We start from the raw sequence: 12,002 nt of genomic DNA on the forward strand, positions 1-12,002 counted from the left end.
AACAGGGATTTTGATCTTTGACTACTTCGTGTACTCCTATTAATACACCTTGGAGGTGAGCCTGCGGTGGAGAGATATTGTCATGTAAGTGGCCAATATTAACAGTATCTACTATTACAAAGTTGTCCTATTTTACCTATTTTCCCACATACAAGTCATGTCACCGTAATTGTACATATCTAAAAGAATCGTGAGTAAATTTTGTAGACTTAAGAAGAAGCCTGAAAATAGTAATTATAGAGAAATTACTATTTTTGTTAAATTGAGATGAGGTTTCGCCACCCCCCCCCCCCCCCGCCATGAAAAATATGGCGGAGCGGCCCCGTTGTGGGCGGGGCTCCCGGTGCATTATGGGGGCCGCGCCAGCCATTACCTGATCGGTTAGTGGCGGGGGCGTGGCGCACAGGGCGTGACGTCAGGCTCGGGGCAGGAAAGGCAGTGAGAGAGCAAGAGAACACGAGGAGAAGCACACGTGTGTGTGTGTGCGCGAGTGCGCGCAAAGCTATTAAGTGTGTGTAAGTATTCAAATCAAATCAAATGTTTATTCAGGTAAAAGTACATACATAGAAGATTAGTTACAAACACACTGATAGATTTATAGATAGAGCTAGTACATACACATACATTTCGGACCTGCCCGAAACGCTGTGCGTACTATTGGCTTAGCATAGTATTATAAATACTATGCTATGTATTCTCACAAACCCAATGTACCTTCTTGTGTGTGATATATAATATATAAATAAAATAAAGCCACTATAGTACCCATAGCGTTTCGGGCAAAGTAGAGTATTAGCCTCCAGTGAGTGCAGTTGGGCCAGCTGACGGGTGCTGATGACGAGGAACACCTGTCGTCTCTTGCGGGAGTGTCTTGGGTAGCGCTGTTTTGTGTGGGGACCACAGCAAGGCGCCAGGAGACGACAATGACCTAAGGACGGCGTGAGGCGGCCCTGGGAGGCGCAGCGTCAGTCTCCTGCAGGTGGTACCGTGGCGAAAGCTGTGTGACGGCCCATAGAATTTCCCAAATCCTGCTAGTATTATATAAGTAATAATAATAATAATATATCATAAATTTGTATTCGGGAAAAGTACATACTGTAATACTAGTACATGCTTGCCCGAAACACTATGCGTGCTAGTGGCTTTACAAGATGTAAATTTAACTTAATTTCTATATTCTCTGTTAACCCACAATGTACCTTCTTGTATATAAATAAATATATAGTTGATTTACAAACATAATGTTGGATTTATGATAGAGCTAGTACATACAATGCCTAAAAGACTGTACCTCTCTCAACCAGTTTAAGATAAAAACTAAACACTACCTAATAAATTCCCTGTAACCTACCTTACCCCTATATTGTCAACCCATGAATGTTTTTTAAACAATGCTGTTTGTCAACCTAATTGTATTTGTGCTGCTTTTTCTGCCATGTTCCCCTCTTTTTTATTTTTATTTTTACTTGTTCTCAACACATTTTATACTTTAATCTCAATTAGTATTAAGTTTAGTCATTAATGTTTTTCCTGCCCGAAACGCTTTGCGTAATAGTGGCTTTAGGCATTGTATGTACTAGCTCTATCTATAAATCTATCAATTTTTGTATAACCTCTTGTATGTATGTACTTTACCTGAATAAACATTTATTTATTTATTTTATTTAAAGCCACTAGTACCATAGTGTTTCGGGCAAGGTGTGTGTGGGGGGGGGGGGGGGGGAGGGAGGGAGACACTTAGACTAAAACTTAATAGTAATTGAGATTAGGTATAAATTGTTAGAAAAAAAGGAATAAAGAATGGGGGAACATGGCAGAAGTCAGCAATTGTACAAGTTGGTGAACAAACAGCATTGTTTAACAAAAGCAAGACATATAGATTGACATTTGGGAGGTAAGGTAGGTTACATGGAGTTAATTAAGTAGCACTTGGTTTTAATCTTAAACTGTTGAGAGAGGTACAGCCTTTAATATGATTGGGGAAACCATTCCACATTCTGGGTCCCATGATATGTAGAGGATTTCTAGTCAGGTTAAGTCGCATTCTTGGAATATCAAATAGATATTTCTTTCTGGTGTGATGCCCATGAGTTCTGTTACAACCTTCTAGGAAGCTTCTAAGGTCAGGATTGACATTGCAGTTCAGAGTTTTAAATATATAAATATATAAATCTGTCCCATATCCACACAAATCAGCACATTGATCATCATTATTGCAGGTATTACACAGCAAATCTTGCAAAAAACAAACTACTAAATAGCAACTGCTTATCAGTTTACAACCAAAATGTTAGGTCACTTGGTAAACATTTTGATGATATAAATGCACTACTTACAGCACTAGGTACTAATTTATCATTCATCATTTTAACAGAAACTTGGCTAAGTAATGACTATACCCAACTCTACAATTCAGCTGGTTGTAAAGCCATTCATAACTGCAGGCCTAATAAAAAAGGTGGTGGCACAGCAATATAATACAAAGATACCTTCATTTGCAATAGTGTTATTAGTGATAGAGATGACTATTGTGAATATACCTTTGCCAAGTTCACCAGTAAATCCCTTAAATCCTCCCTGACTATCGGTGCCATCTATAGATTTCCTAATACCAACATAGCTTTATTCTCAGACAATGTAAGGAATCTTATCATAAATAACAATCTCAACAAAAATCACATCATTCTAGGAGGTGATTTCAATATTGACCTGGGTCTTCAAAACAACCCTCAAGTTGACTATTTCCGTAACAGCATGCACTCCTGTATGCTAATCCCCACAATCACCAAGCCCACCCGAGTCACTCAAACATCTGCCACTACCCTGGATCACCTATGGACTAATATAACAGCTCCCCTTACATCTGGGGTAATTTATGACAGAACAACTGACCACCATCCTACCTTCCTCATAGCAAACATTGACACATCACCACCAGAAACCAAGAAACTCTCATTCAGGCTACATAGTGAATCTGCTTTAGGCAATCTCTCTAATGCACTTCACAATATTAACTGGGAATCTGAATTTAATAATTCACAGGATAGAAACTCATCAACTAACCTCTTTCTCTCCAAAACTCTAAGCCTCTACAACACTCACTGTCCCCTCCTTACCAAACAAGTAACTGATAAAAGAAAAAATAACCCGTGGCTCACAAGTGGCATAATTAAATCAATCAACAAAAAACATGAATATGAAAAGAAATTTAGGAGTGGCCTAGTTTCAAAGGAAGTAGTTAAAAGGTACTCATCAGTGCTTACAAGTATCATAAGAAAAGCAAAACTTTCATATTATGAGACTAGATTCAAAGAAGCAAAAGGCAACATGAAAAGCACATGGAATACCATCTCTAATATCCTAGGAACTAAACAACACTCCCACAACCAGATAACACTCTCTAAGGATGGCCGTACACCGTCATCTGACTTAGAAATGGCGAATGAATTTAATAGCTTCTTTTCATCGATTGGTGCTAACCTTGCAAGTAAAATCCCACAGACTCAGACACATATCAACACATATCTCTCAGGCAGCTATCCTAACTCTCTTCTCCTTTCACCAGTCAGCCCGACAGATGTTGTGTCCATCATACACTCGCTAAAAACCAAAGCTGGGAACATCAGTGAAATCCCATCCATTGTATACAAGAGCGCCTCCCATGCCCTTGCCCCACCTATAGCTCTGCTGTTCAACAAATCCCTTAAGTGTCATACCTTCCCTGATATCCTTAAAAAAGCAAGAGTAACGCCAGTTCATAAAGGAGGTAATCCGGCAGACATAAACAACTATAGACCAATATCGAACCTACCCATACTATCAAAAATATTTGAAAAAATTATCTACAAACAGCTCTACTCCTATCTCGTAAAATTCGACATTCTTAGCCCCTGTCAGTTTGGCTTCCGCTCTCAAAAGAGTACCAACGATGCAATTATTAGTCTCCTTGATATAATTTACTCAGCCCTTGACAAAAATGAGTTTCCGATTGGACTCTTCATTGACCTGAGAAAGGCCTTTGATACTGTTAATCATGATTACCTCTTATGTAAACTCCATCATTATGGAATCCGAGGCCATGCACTGGGCTATATCCAATCCTATCTTAGTGATAGACACCAATGTGTAGCCATCAATAATACAACCTCTCCCATTCTACCAATAACCGTTGGAGTGCCACAGGGCAGCATCTTGGGACCTCCTCTATTTCTTATATACATCAATGATCTGCCTAATATGTCTAACATTCTGAAACCTATTTTGTTTGCTGATGATACTACCCTCATCTACTCCAACCCCAACCCACATACACTAAATGATGTTGTTAATAATGAACTAAAAAAAGTCCACTTATGGATGTCAACAAACAAACTAACACTTAACATAGAAAAGACATACTACATCCTATTTGGATGCAAATCTACAAATGCAATTCAGCTTCACATAGACAATGTAAACATTAGCAATAAAAATGATGGAAAGTGTCTTGGCCTATTCCTAGACAAGAGACTCAACTTCAGTACCCACATACAACACATAACTAAGAAAGTCTCTAAAACAGTTGGTATACTCTCCAAAATCAGATATTATGTACCTAACTCTGCTCTCATCTCTCTATATTATGCACTAATCTATCCCTATCTCAACTATGGTATCTGTGCATGGGGTTCAACCACTGCAAACCACCTCAAGTCCATCATCACCCAGCAAAAATCTGCTATCAGAATAATATCAAATTCTGCTTTCAGACAACACACAGCCCCCTTGTTTAACTCCCTAAACATGCTAAACATAATATCACTCCATAAATTCTCCTGTGTCAACTACATTTACAAAACTCTGTTCTTAAATGCAAATCCTGCTCTGAAACTCTTCCTGGACAGATGTAATAGGACCCATTATCACCACACCAGAAATAAATATCTCTTTGATATCCCCAGGGTTAAACTTAATCTGTGTAAACACTCTATGCAAATAAAGGGACCCAGTTTATGGAACTCACTCCCCTACTGAATTGAAAAGCTGTCCAACTTTTACATCATTCAAAATCAATACTAAAAAGTACCTAATTTCATCTTCATAGTTTTTCACTTTTTCCCTTAAATTTGCACTGTATCTGTATCTATGGTACGATTTTTGCGAAGAAGGAAATTACAGGAAAAAGATATGAAATAAAATGTGACCAACAACTCCTTGCCTTCTTAAGTGATTGTGGTATATCTGAAAACCTGAACCCGACCAATGCCAGTACTTAAAATAACTCAGTGCCTGAGCCTAACCTAACTTAATCTAACTTTGTCTAAGGTGCTGTCTCCGCCTTACCTTTTACCTAATGTTCTCTCATTCATATAATTTCCTAAATAATCCATCAAGTCTCCATGCACTTATGCAAGCATCTACCTCAGTTTCATTGTAAAATTTTACTCTTAAATCTAATCTTACCCTATTCCATTTATATTTTAAATTTATTTGTATTGATCTATATCATTTATTGAAATCAATTATTGATCTCATTTTTGTTCTTTTAATTAAATTCATACTAATTATAAGTTAAAACTAAGCTTAATAAAAATTTTTATCTTTAAGATTATTTTACTTTACAATTATCATTTGTCAAATTTTTTTATATATTCATCTTGACAGTCTCTACTGATTTTTTGTTCTCTCCGCCAAACTTGTGTATCCTCCATGGCTATCTAATGACCTTTATTCTACCTCTAATTGTTTCAATTCCTTGTTTGCTTGCATTTATTGTTGTGTCTTGCCATAATTATTCTCTAATTTAGCAGACTCAATACTTTGTAAGCTCTTATTGTATTGTTATATTATTATATTGTTGTGTTTTGTTATAATTACTTTCTATTTTACAGCAGATTTGCTTTCATCTGTTCCTGTAACTGCTCATCTTATTGTATCGTGACATTCTTATCTATATTGATATATATTATCTATCTATTGTTACTTACAGTGTACCTGAGAGTACCTGTAAGCAATCTACCTCATTTTTGCTCAATTTGTTTTTGTAATGCTTAGTCTTGTTTATATTTTTGTTTTGTATATCTATATCTTGTGTTTTGTATAGTCCATGTTTATATGTTTTTTCTTTAATCTCATTTATTACCTAGGTTGCCTAGCCTAGCCATACTCCCTTACTCCATTGTACCCTTGTAAGCCCCTTTTGTGTTTGTTTTGCACAGTATTGTGTACATTTTTTTTCCCTATTTTATAGCTTATTTCTACCTTGTAATTTGCCTTTCTTTCCTTGTTTTTTCTGCAATCAGCTTTTTTTATGCAGTCAAGTATAGACCCAGAACTTAACCTCTTATCCACTATCTATGACAATAATCACTTTAATGATCTAAATTGCAGATATTTTGCAGCACATGATGTAAACAATGTAGTAACTCATAATCACAATATCTCTGTAATCAATTTGAATGTTAGATCCCTAGGTAAACACTTCGATGATGTTAGTGCCTTGATTGAAGCTATTAACAAATTCTCTTTTATTATACTTACTGAAACATGGTTGAAAGAGGATACTATTCAACTCTTTAACATGCCTAACTACTCAGCAATTTACAACTGTCGTCAACTTCAGAGAGGTGGTGGCACTGCTCTTTACTACCACCAAGAACTAACATGCTTAAAAGAAATTAGAACTAGAGACTGCTATGGGGAGTATATCTTCGCCAGCTTCAGAGTCAAGGGTGCCGAGTCTGTCCTGTCTGTGGGTGCAGTTTATAGAATTCCTAACACTGATGTGTCCGAATTCAACTCAAACCTTAGAAATCTAATACTTGATAACAGACTGAACAAAAACCACCTAATTATCGCAGGGGACTTTAATATTGACCTCTGCGAGCCAGAACACCCTACTGCTGTTAGCTTCCTCAACTGTATGAATTCCTGCTTCCTCATACCCTTAATCACTAGACCTACTAGAATCACTGATAGCACTGCCACGACTCTAGATCACATCTGGACAAACATAACCTCTCCGCTTACTTCAGGTATAATCACCGATAGCACTACAGACCATTACCCCACATTTCTCTTAACTAACATTAGCAAACCACCTCTTGAGTCAAGAGAGATACGTTTTAGACTACACAATGAAACTGCTATAGACAATTTTATAACTGCTACTGATAATGTCAACTATGAGTCCGAGTTAGGTAACATAGAGGACATCAACCTAGCAGTTCAATCTTTTCTTCAAAAAACTCTTAGCCTTTATAATACCCACTGTCCTATGCTTACAAAACAAGTCACAACCAAAAAGGCTTAACAATCCCTGGCTTACAAAGGGAATACTTAAATCTATTAATAAAAAACATGACCTTGAGAAGAAGTATAGGTTAGGAATTGTCTCCAAAGAATTCTCAAAGAATTACTCATTATTGCTATCTAAGATAATTAGACGAGCCAAAACTAAATACTACGAAGATAAATTTACCCAAATAAAGAGCAACATTAAACAAACTTGGAGAACAATTTCACAAATATTGGGATCAAAGAAGTATAAATAACAAACCGACTCTCCTGTCTAATAACGATGGTCAGCTTTCAGCCTCTGATTCTGCTATTGAGTTCAATAGGTTCTTCTCTTCCATTGGTTCATCCCTTGCTAATGATATTCCATCTTCCAGTACTGACATTAAGGACTATCTTACAGGTAACTATCCACAGTCTCTGTACCTAAAGCCTATTAATTCCACTGACGTCAATGAGATAATCCTTTCCCTTAAAACCAAGTCTGGTGCCCATGAGGAGATACCAACTTTAATCTACAAAAAAGCCTCCAGATCTTTAGCCCCTGCTATTGCTTTGCTCTTCAACAAGTCACTTGAACTCCAAACCTTTCCAGATATTCTAAAAAAAGCGAGAGTAATGCCTGTCCACAAATGTGGTGATCTCACAGATGTTAACAACTACAGACCTATATCAATCCTGCCAAACTTGTCAAAAATTTTTGAAAAACTAATCTATAAGCAGCTTTACTCATATCTAGCCAAACTCAATATACTTAGCCCTTGCCAATATGGCTTCAGGCCCAAAAAAAGCACTAACGATGCACTTATTAGTATGCTTAACTCGATTCATACAGCTCTTGTTCAAAATGAGTTCCCTGTTGGGTTATTTGTGGACCTGCGTAAAGCTTTCGATACTGTCAACCACCAAAACCTTCTTCTTAAATTACATCATTATGGTGTCAGAGGACACTCCCAACAATACCTCAAATCCTACCTTACTGACAGGCTCCAATGTGTTTCTGTGAATAATACAATTTCTCCCACACTACCCATCAACATTGGTGTTCCCCAGGGCAGCATACTTGGCCCTCTCCTCTTTCTCATCTACATTAATGACCTTCCAAATGATTCCCAACACCTCAAACCAATTCTATTTGCTGATGACACAACCTTCATATACTCCAGTCCTGATCCCCTTGCTCTAAATGCCACAGTAAATACTGAGCTTAATAAAGTCCATCTGTGGCTAACTGCCAACAAACTCACCCTTAACATTGACAAAACTTTCTATATTCTGTTTGGCAATAAATCCTCTAATCAAATAAATCTCAAAATAAACAATACCTAAATTTGTAACAAATTAGATGGCAAATTCCTTGGCATTCTCATTGACCACAAGCTGAATTTCCAGGGACACATTCTAAACATATCAAAAAAAGTTTGAAACTGTGGGCATTCTTTCTAAGATCAGATATTATGTACCACGCCCTGCCCTGGTGACTCTCTATTACTCCCTTATCTATCCATATCTCAACTATGGTATTTGTGCTTGGGGCTCTACTACCCAAAATCACTTACGTCCTCTAATTACTCAACACAAAGCTGCTATTAGGACAATATCCAATTCTGGCCCCAGACATCACTCAGTACCCCTACTCAAATCTCTGAATATGTTAGACATTAAGTCACTGCACATTCTCTCATGTGTATTATACATATATAAAACGCTAAACTATAATGCCAATCCTGATCTCAAAAGCTTCATAGAAGGTTGTAACAGAACCCATGAGCACCACACCAGAAATAAATACAGTTTTGATATTCCTAGAGTACGACTTAATCAAACCAGAAATGCTCTACAAATCAAGGGGCCCAGAATGTGGAATGACCTTCCCAACCATGTTAAAGACTGTACCTCTCTCAACCAGTTTAAGTTAAAAACGAAGCTATACCTAATAAATTCCATGTAACCCACCTTACCCCTCTGTTGTCAACCCATGTATGTTTTTTGTTTTTCAAATCATCGCTGTTTGAATGTAATTTTCTGTAATAATTTGTCATTGTATTTGTGCTGCTTTTTCAAAAATGTTCCCCCCTCTTTTACCTCTATTTTTTATATGTACTCATCACATCTTTTCTTTTTACCCATTAGTTTTAAGCTTTAGTCATTAATGTTTTTCCTGCCCGAAACGTTTTGCGTAATAGTGGCTTTAGGCATTGTATGTACTAGTTCTATCTATAAAGCCAACAAACTTTGTAAAATCTCTTTATGTATGTACCTTACCTAAATAAAAATTATTATTATTATTATTATTATTATTATTATTATTATTATTATTATTATTGCTACCCAATCTCCCAACCTTTATGTTCCCAATTTGAACATCTTTACCATTGTGATCATTGCTGTCTTCTTATATGTGCTGCCAATCTGCTGTATGGTGTTTATAAATCTTGTTTATCTGTATCTTTCACTACCCATTCTCCCAATCTTTATGTACCCACTCTGAACATCTTTACCATTGTGATCATTGCTGTCTTATATGTGCTGTCAATCTGCTGTATGGTGTCTATTAATCTTGTTTAAATTACTAATCAAGCTGTCAATGTAATCAATCAGAGCTTTAATATATCAATGTGCTTTAATATACTTACTAAGCTCTCTCATCTCATTTTTCTCTTGCAATGTATCCTTATCATTTATCAATTCTGATAGAAATTACCAACTTAAAATTATCTGTTAGAATTAAGGACCTGCCCGAAACGCTGCACGTACTAGTGGCTTTACAAGAGCGTAAATACTGTACTATCCAATGTATTCTCACAAACCCAATGTACCTTCTTGTATATAAATAAATAAATAAATAAATAAATAAATATAGAGTACACAGAGGATGTGCAGTGACTTAATATCTAACATATTCAAAGATTTGAGTAGAGTTAGATATTGTTCTAATAGCAGCTTTGCGTTGAATAATTAGAGGACATAAATGATTTTGGGCAGTAGAACCCCAACCACAAATACCATAATTAAGCATTCATTAGTCATTTAGCAGTCTCCATGGCGTAGTGGTAAGACACTCGCCTGGCGTTCCGTGAGCTCTTTGTCATGGGTTCTTATCCTGGCCAGGGAGGATTTACTGGACGCAAATCCTTAACTGTAGCCTCTGTTTAACTCAACAGTAAAATGAGTACTTGGTTGTAAAAACGATTCTTTGCTGCGGGGATTGTATTCCAGGGACCTGCCCGAAACGCTACGCGTACTAGTGGCTGTCCAAGAATGTAACAACTCTTGTATATATCTAAAAAAAAATTGAGATAAGGATACATAAGAGAGTAATAGAGCATCACCAGGGCAGGGGGAGGTCCATAATATTTGATCTTAGAAAGAATGTCAACAGTTTTAGAAGCTACTTTTGATATATTTAGAATGTGTCCCTGGAAATTCAGCTTGTTGATGAGAACACCAATTAATTTTCCATCTACTTTGTTACTAATTCGGATATTGTTTATTATTAGATTAATTTGATTTGAGGATTTATTGCCAAACAAAATATAGAAAGTTTTGTCAATGTTAAGAGGGAGTTTGTTGGCAGTTAGCTAAAGATGGACTTTATTTAGTTCAGTGTTCACTGTGACATTAAGAGCAAGAGGGTCAGGACTGGAGTAAATGAAGGTTGTGTCATCAGCAAATAGAATTGGTTTGGGATGTTGGGAGGCATGTGGAAGGTCATTAATGTAGATGAGAAAGAGGAGAGGGCCAAGTATGCTGTCCTGAGGAACACCAATATTGATGGGTAAGGTGGGAGAAATTGAATTATTCACAGAAACATGCCTGGAGCCTGTCAGTAAGGTAAGACTGAAGATATTGGAGGGAGTGACCTCTGACTCCATAATGATGTAATTTAAGAAGAAGGTTTTGGTGGTTGACAGTGTCAAAAGCCTTATGTAAGTCAACAAATAACCCAACAGGGAACTCATTTTTATCATGAGTTGCATGTATCAAGTTAATCATACTAATAAGTGCATCACTAGTGCTTTTTTTTGGGTCTGAAGCCATATTGACAAGAGCGAAGTATATTGTGTTTGGCTAGATAAGAGTAGAGCTGCTTGTAGATTAGGTTTTCAAATATTTTTGACAAATTTGGCAGAATTGATACAGGTCTGAAGTTGTTGACGTCAGTGAGATCACCACATTTGTGGACAGGGGTTACTTTTTTTTTTTTTTTTTTTTAGAATATCTGGAATGGTTTGGAGTTAAAGTAACTTGTTGTAGAGCAATGCAATGGCAATTGCAATAGAGCAATGCAATTAATTAAGTTATTTATTTATTTATATATATATTTATATTTATATATGCGATTCATCAGTGCTTCGTCTGAGATGGCTTTATTAAAGTGAGAAAGACTTCAGGAGGTAAAATGTTTACAATTGCTAATGAGGATAACCTCAACACTTTCCTCACCCAATGTGGTTTATCTCACCTTATTATCACTCGCAATGAGTCAACATAATTAATCCCCTTGTCACCTAGTGCGGGCTAGGTATCCTAAGGCTCTTTGTTTCACTTTTTAAATTAATTTTTAATTTACTTTTTACTAGTCATTTATTGGACTTAATTAACGGAGTGCTTTAATATTTCTTTAGGTCTTATTAATTATACGTTCATAACTAAACTATTTGTAGGTAATAATTTTTATTTTATTTTATTTTATTTATGCATATACAAGAATGTACATAAGGAAT

General features: G+C 36.4%; 1 protein-coding gene and 1 pseudogene across 3 annotated transcripts in view; one reads left to right on the plus strand and one right to left on the minus strand.

The window, feature by feature from the left end:
- Nucleotides 1–12,002, minus strand: part of LOC138365803 (uncharacterized) — a 53,778-nt gene that overhangs the window by 18,219 nt on the left and 23,557 nt on the right. The window contains exon 2 of one of the 3 annotated variants that reach the window (XR_011229024.1): nucleotides 766–973. The exons of the other annotated variants lie outside the window; for them this stretch is intronic. The gene's annotated coding sequence lies outside the window, so the exon portion shown is untranslated. The remainder of the gene's footprint in view (nucleotides 1–765; nucleotides 974–12,002) is intronic. 3 annotated transcript variants of the gene reach the window in all.
- LOC138365954 (2-(3-amino-3-carboxypropyl)histidine synthase subunit 2-like) overlaps nucleotides 103–12,002 on the plus strand; it is a 107,367-nt pseudogene continuing 95,467 nt past the window's right edge.

Source organism: Procambarus clarkii, chromosome 18, assembly GCF_040958095.1.
Source record: "Procambarus clarkii isolate CNS0578487 chromosome 18, FALCON_Pclarkii_2.0, whole genome shotgun sequence".
NCBI lineage: Eukaryota > Metazoa > Arthropoda > Malacostraca > Decapoda > Cambaridae > Procambarus > Procambarus clarkii.